This window comes from Seriola lalandi, unplaced genomic scaffold (assembly GCF_002814215.2).
Source record: "Seriola lalandi dorsalis isolate HSWRI2012SDOR001 ecotype SW California unplaced genomic scaffold, Sedor1 jcf7180002054663, whole genome shotgun sequence".
Classification (NCBI taxonomy): domain Eukaryota; kingdom Metazoa; phylum Chordata; class Actinopteri; order Carangiformes; family Carangidae; genus Seriola; species Seriola lalandi.
Window position 1 is genome coordinate 1177057 of NW_019525216.1, and position 5558 is coordinate 1182614.

Below are 5558 nucleotides of genomic sequence, written 5' to 3' on the forward strand. Positions count from 1 at the left end.
CCCCTCAGCTTCACTTGCGCCATATGGATGCAGGTTTTCTTTAAGCAGTAACAATACAGCAAGTTGAGCAGAGAAGAGAAAAACATCTACCACAGCCTTCAATGCTGAGGCGAATTTCAAATCATGTATCGCCAGTTGCTCTGAACATGGACTCATGAGAACCAGTGGTGAAAGACAACACGGTTTTCTTGCGCTTGAAGACGCCATGGCTGTATCGCTCGTATCTTGAGAGTAGGCAAAGCCCAGAGTGAGAACCCGAACTGATGCCAGTTTAAGCCACACAGTCGCCTAGCATGGAATACCGTGACACTTATGACACTGTTCACGGCTGAGTTTCTTTTAGAGTGTCACCAGTGAAGCAGGGCAGGACAGGGGAAACCTAGCTGACTGTCAAGTTCACAAGGAGACGACATGCTCCAGATGAAATGATATGATCAAACTGACATCATATCTGCTGTCAGACACTTAGCTACTGTTGAGTAACACCGCCACTCAGGTCCAGCCGAACCTTAGATGTGTAGTGGTGGTTTAATGGAGAGAATCGTGGTCGTTGTTGTTCTCGCTGTGTTTATTCTCATCCTGATGTTTCAAATGTTTTTTTTGTTTTTTTTTAATAGAGAAAGAAAATGGATTTGTGGTAAAACTGGTGTTAGCTAACTTTAGCTAGATATTGTGGCGGAACTGACAATACTGAGTGACTGAGCTTGTTACGTCAGGCTGTGTTTTAGCATTCACTATTATCCTGTTACTGTCAGTTATGGCAACACTGCAGCAAACAGTAGTGTACATAGACTCACTTCAAATTGCTACAGAAAAATAAAAAAAGTCACATTACAGGCAAAGCCTTTTCAGACATGCACTGTGATGAAAGCAAATGCTTGTCATTCTGGAAGAACCAGGGGAAAATATTTATTCTTGCAAACTAAATTCAACGGGCTAATTAAATATTTTTGTTTTTGTTTTGTGCATAGATTTATCAAGGCTAACTGTTGACTCAGCTCAATTTTTTTTTTTTTAATCATGTTGATACTCAGCTATCAAGTGGCACAAAAAGTACATTTCAGCTGTGTCACTTGTGTGTATTCTGCAGTAAGCTTCCTGATAATTAATGGGGGTTTTTTCTTTATAGCCTCTTGATGCCAACTTAAATATCAGTGTTGGGCTTTTTCAATTAAGAGACCAAAGTGAAAAATGAGTGAAAAAAATCTCCTAATTGGATAACATGAGCACTCTGCAGTGGTTCACCTTCCCACTGTATCACATACATCAGGCTTAATAGCACTGATGTCTCCCGCAGAAGGCAAAAGTTGTTGTTTAATAACTTAATATGTGTCTGATTTATGACTGGAGCCATGTGCCTGATAAATAAACAGCACAGGTGCCAGGGTATCATCTCAGTCAGCGTTTTTTTCATCGACACTAAGAAAGAGACAATATGTTTAAGAGTGCGTTTTGCGCGCAGTGACCTGTGTAAATGTGTCGGTGTGCAAACGTGTGGGTGTTAAGGTGAACTCTGTTAATCATTCATTCCTTGCTGTGTGCAGTGTACGTGATTTTTGATAGAAATTCAGAATCTCACAGAACAAAAAGGAAAACACACACACACACACACACACACTGTCATAAGATGAATTTTTCCTCCTGGTACACACCTGTACTGTTCCTTAGATGCAGACACGTGACTAGCCACATCTAAGGCTGTGTGACACACATGTTTACACAGCTTTCTGAGGAGTGATTTGTATTGTCATGCCGTTGACTCAGAATGAGATGGGATCTTATGCCGCACAGCCAAGGGAGTAGTTAAATTTAGCAGCGTCAGAACATCCAGTCTCGGAGAGCCTATGTCCACGGAGGAGGGACACTGGCACCCTCGTGAGCGAGCGGCTCACTCGGCAAGAGATGAGAAACTTTGGCATCTAATGCATCAGCTAGCACAAAATGAAGCCCGCCTCATCCAAGAGCATTAAGATGTGGATAAATAAATAAAACATTGCCACCATGAGAGGAGAGGCAATGTGACAGCGGGATATTTTTTTATTTATTTTTTTTCTGCTTTCATGTTGGCAGGCACAGATATTTTATTTTGGGATGAATCAAAATTTCCTGAAAACGCCTGCGCCAGGTGTATCTAATTATCTGACAGCGCATCCTCATTATGAAACGGCCCCTGGGAGTCGGCTACTCAGCTTGCCGAGCCTTGGACCACAATCAAGGTGTTCCGTCACAGTAAAAACACGGGGATAATATAGATGCTGCTTTTTGATAGGTGCACTGCTTTCACCCTTTTTTTCTTTTTTTTTTTGCTGAGAATTGGGTAATATTTGCTTTCTTGTAATACTGTAAGCACCTGTTTTTCCTTGTAAATCACTATACGGTTGGAAATATCATGCCTGTAGTTTCAAAGTACATGCAGTGTTCGACATATGACAAACATGTATCTATAGAGGAAGACAGTCTAAAAAATATGCAATGCAATAAAAAAAAAGAAAAGAAAAAAAATCTAAATTTATAAGCAGCTGTTATGACAGCCCCTTGCCATCTCAGCCATGCCCCGATTATGTCACCTGGATGGAGTTTATAAACCATAATTACAGCTTACTCCTGTTTCTCTCCAGGGAGATGCAGCAGGCAGAAGAAAAGTGGGTGTGTTGTCAACACGGTCGCACCAGTGCAACCTATCTTAAAGCATAATTAATGAGAGAATAGGATTTTCAGAAATGCAGCTATCTCTCTGGCACTGCAGGCTGTGGCTCTCCGGGTCACTGTGGAGGAGCTTGTGCAACTGTGAGCGAGCTGACCTGTCTTGCCTGCTCACTACTTCTAGCTGTTGCTCAAATCCCATCTAACAGTGATTGATGTGGGCTCGGCGAGTAGTTTTGGGAGCATCACTCAAAGGGGAAGGACGAGGGGAAAATTTCCAGATGTTGCCAGTTTATAAAATGGGAGTGCAGCTGGGTAAAGGATGGCAGGGGGGACATTCTTACCTGTGACTAATCCTTGAAAGCTTTGCAAGAAATTCACTACCTCACAGCAAATGATTTAAATCCACTTTTGTGCTCAGAACTGTCTTTTACACGCAGGGATAACTGGCCTAAAGGACTGCTGTAATTCAACGTTTCATCGCGTTGCATTTTGTTGTGCGAGCAGCAGTTTTTTAAAAAGGAGGAGGATGTGTATTTGTCGTCTGTTGGTGTTGGATTCGTTTATTTCCACATTACTACACGCGGCATTATATTTATATATTTTTGTTTATCATAGATACACAATCAGATTTTTGTAATGTCTCATATTTCTCAGTAACAAGCGTTAAGAAACACAAGGATGAATGATAGATAGATAGATAGATAGATAGATGGATGGATGGATGGATAGATGGATAGATAGAGAAAATTGTGCTTAATAAGATCAGCATCATGAAACCTCTAGCCCAAGGGCCACATTAGTGAAGTGATGCTAAATCCAGACTTAATCACAGTAGAAACATGATGCCGACACACCGGCTCAGAGCACAACAACTTCATATTACAACACAATGATTACCATAAATAAAAACTACCTGCGCTGTAGCCTTTTATTGAGCCGTGTAAGGGTGTTCAAATGTGTAAAGTTCTAAGCTGCCACATGTCACAGTTTCCTGTCCTGTGTGTGCCCTGTTGAAATGCAACAGTAGCCTATCTCTCGCTCTGCTTCATGACTGGCAGACCGTAATGCTATTTCCTCTCCTCGATGGTCATGCTCACTTAGCCCTCTGTCACTCCACACTAGCCAGGGACGACGCATCTCTGTGGCAGTGTGAGCTGTCCTTGCCCTCATTTGCGACTGCTTCTCCTTGGCTTGGCTTGCTACAAAAGACTGAGGAACACAAACTTTTCACTTCATTATCTTGCCTTATAGTGGCTTTTTTTTTTTTTTTTTTTCGTGCTGCACAGTATGACTGCAAATCACGGGTAATTGGTTATATATGAATCACTTGTCAGTAGTAGTCTGACAAATACTCTTTAACACAGAGAAAAGGTTGTATAAATCATGGAATTTGGTAACTTCCAAATATAGCAGGGAGTGATAGAGGGAGGGGGACATGGGCCTGTGCTGACACACTACTGCGCATGATCCACTGTCAATCACCAGTCAAATCTGACATCAAAGCCCACCAGATAACAGCAGCAAAATGGGTAAACTGGGTGAGTCACAGCCCACCCACCGTCTACATCACCTGAGTCAGGAGCCTTTGGAGACGCACGCACGCACACGCGCGCGCGCACACTCACACACAGATTCAAAGTCAGACAACCCCAAACGTCCTCAGCTGCCAGGATCAAACATTTAAGCAAACTTTCTCAACACGTCCCAGAACTAACACACACAATAACCCACAATTTTCTAATCGTTCGCGCGTGCCTGAGCATCCTCTGTATATTTGGAAGCGGGGCAGATCGTCGTTTGGGGCAAAGATGGCTCTGGCTTTTTCAGCACCGGGCTGTGATATAAATGATGACGAGAAAAAAAAAAAATGCTGTAAATATCTCGCCACCATCTGGAGAGTAACGGCGAGCAGCAGACCGGTGCACGTTGTACGCTACATTATCCATAACGCAGCTCCAAGATATGCAAAAATATGCGCCCTGGGCACCTACTTACATCGCGGGCACGACACAGAACTTGGGAGTAGAAACCAAAGCGACACTTAAATCCACACATGGAAAACAAGGCGAGCTGCTTTCAGCTGCAATTCACACAATTAGAAGATGCAGAAAAAGTCTATACACTTACTATATACCCAGGCGGTAGAATGCAAAGCCCCGGTAACTGTAATTAAAATAGAAGAATGGGAAAATGAAGGATACGCTTTTAAATTGTTTCGTTAATAATAAACTGTGTGATAAATGGCTGCATGCGTTCTTAATCATTGAGCCTCTTGATGTCAAAATGTCCACTTACCGGAGCTGTCCGAATAAATTCCTTAGGAAATTCCAGAGGAGTCCCTTCTTTCTTCTCTCAAAGTCAGAAAACAGCAATGCTTTTCTTATTCCAAAAACAGGCCCCTGGTTGAACTGAAAGAGAGAAGAGACCAAAACAGCCACAACAAATTCCATTAGAACCGGGAGTCCCCCCCACCACCACCACCACCACCACCACCCAAAAAGTGTTGACATAACATCTGTGAAGAGCAGCAAACAAAAAAAAAAGGCAACTCGTAATAAATTGGCGGAATGGACAGTTGGTACCTGCTCTCTTTATCACTGTCGACAAAGACAATGAGAGCGGCAATAAGACAGGCAGAAAACTGAGAGAGCTGAGCTTTTTCTTAGGAAACGCAGCCCCAGCGTGCTGTCAGATTATAGCAGCACACACACGCGCGCGCGGAACATACACACACTGCTCCCGGGGACGGATGGAGAGAGAGGGAGGAAAAGGAAGAGACCGGAGACATTGGGATGCTGCGCTCAAAGCTGCACTTCACAGTCCAGCCGCTTGATGGCCAGCAAGAGGAGCGGCTGACAACGGGATATTTCCCACCGTGCCAAATTTAACAGCCAAATGTCCCGCAATGAGAT

General features: G+C 43.2%; 1 protein-coding gene across 11 annotated transcripts in view; it reads right to left on the reverse strand.

Annotated features, from left to right (window-relative positions):
• Positions 1-5328, reverse strand: part of ptprda (protein tyrosine phosphatase receptor type Da) — a 354362-nt gene extending 349034 nt beyond the window's left edge. For 7 of the 11 annotated variants that reach the window (XM_087177922.1, XM_087177921.1, XM_087177923.1 and 4 more), the window contains exons 1-3: positions 5229-5328; positions 4942-5054; positions 4774-4809 (exon numbers count right to left, since the gene is read on the reverse strand). The gene's annotated coding sequence lies outside the window, so the exon portion shown is untranslated. The remainder of the gene's footprint in view (positions 1-4773; positions 4810-4941; positions 5055-5228) is intronic. The other 4 variants (XM_023421095.2, XM_023421099.2, XM_087177925.1 and 1 more) reach the window with 2 other exon arrangements.
• Between the last annotated feature and the right edge of the window lie 230 nt (positions 5329-5558).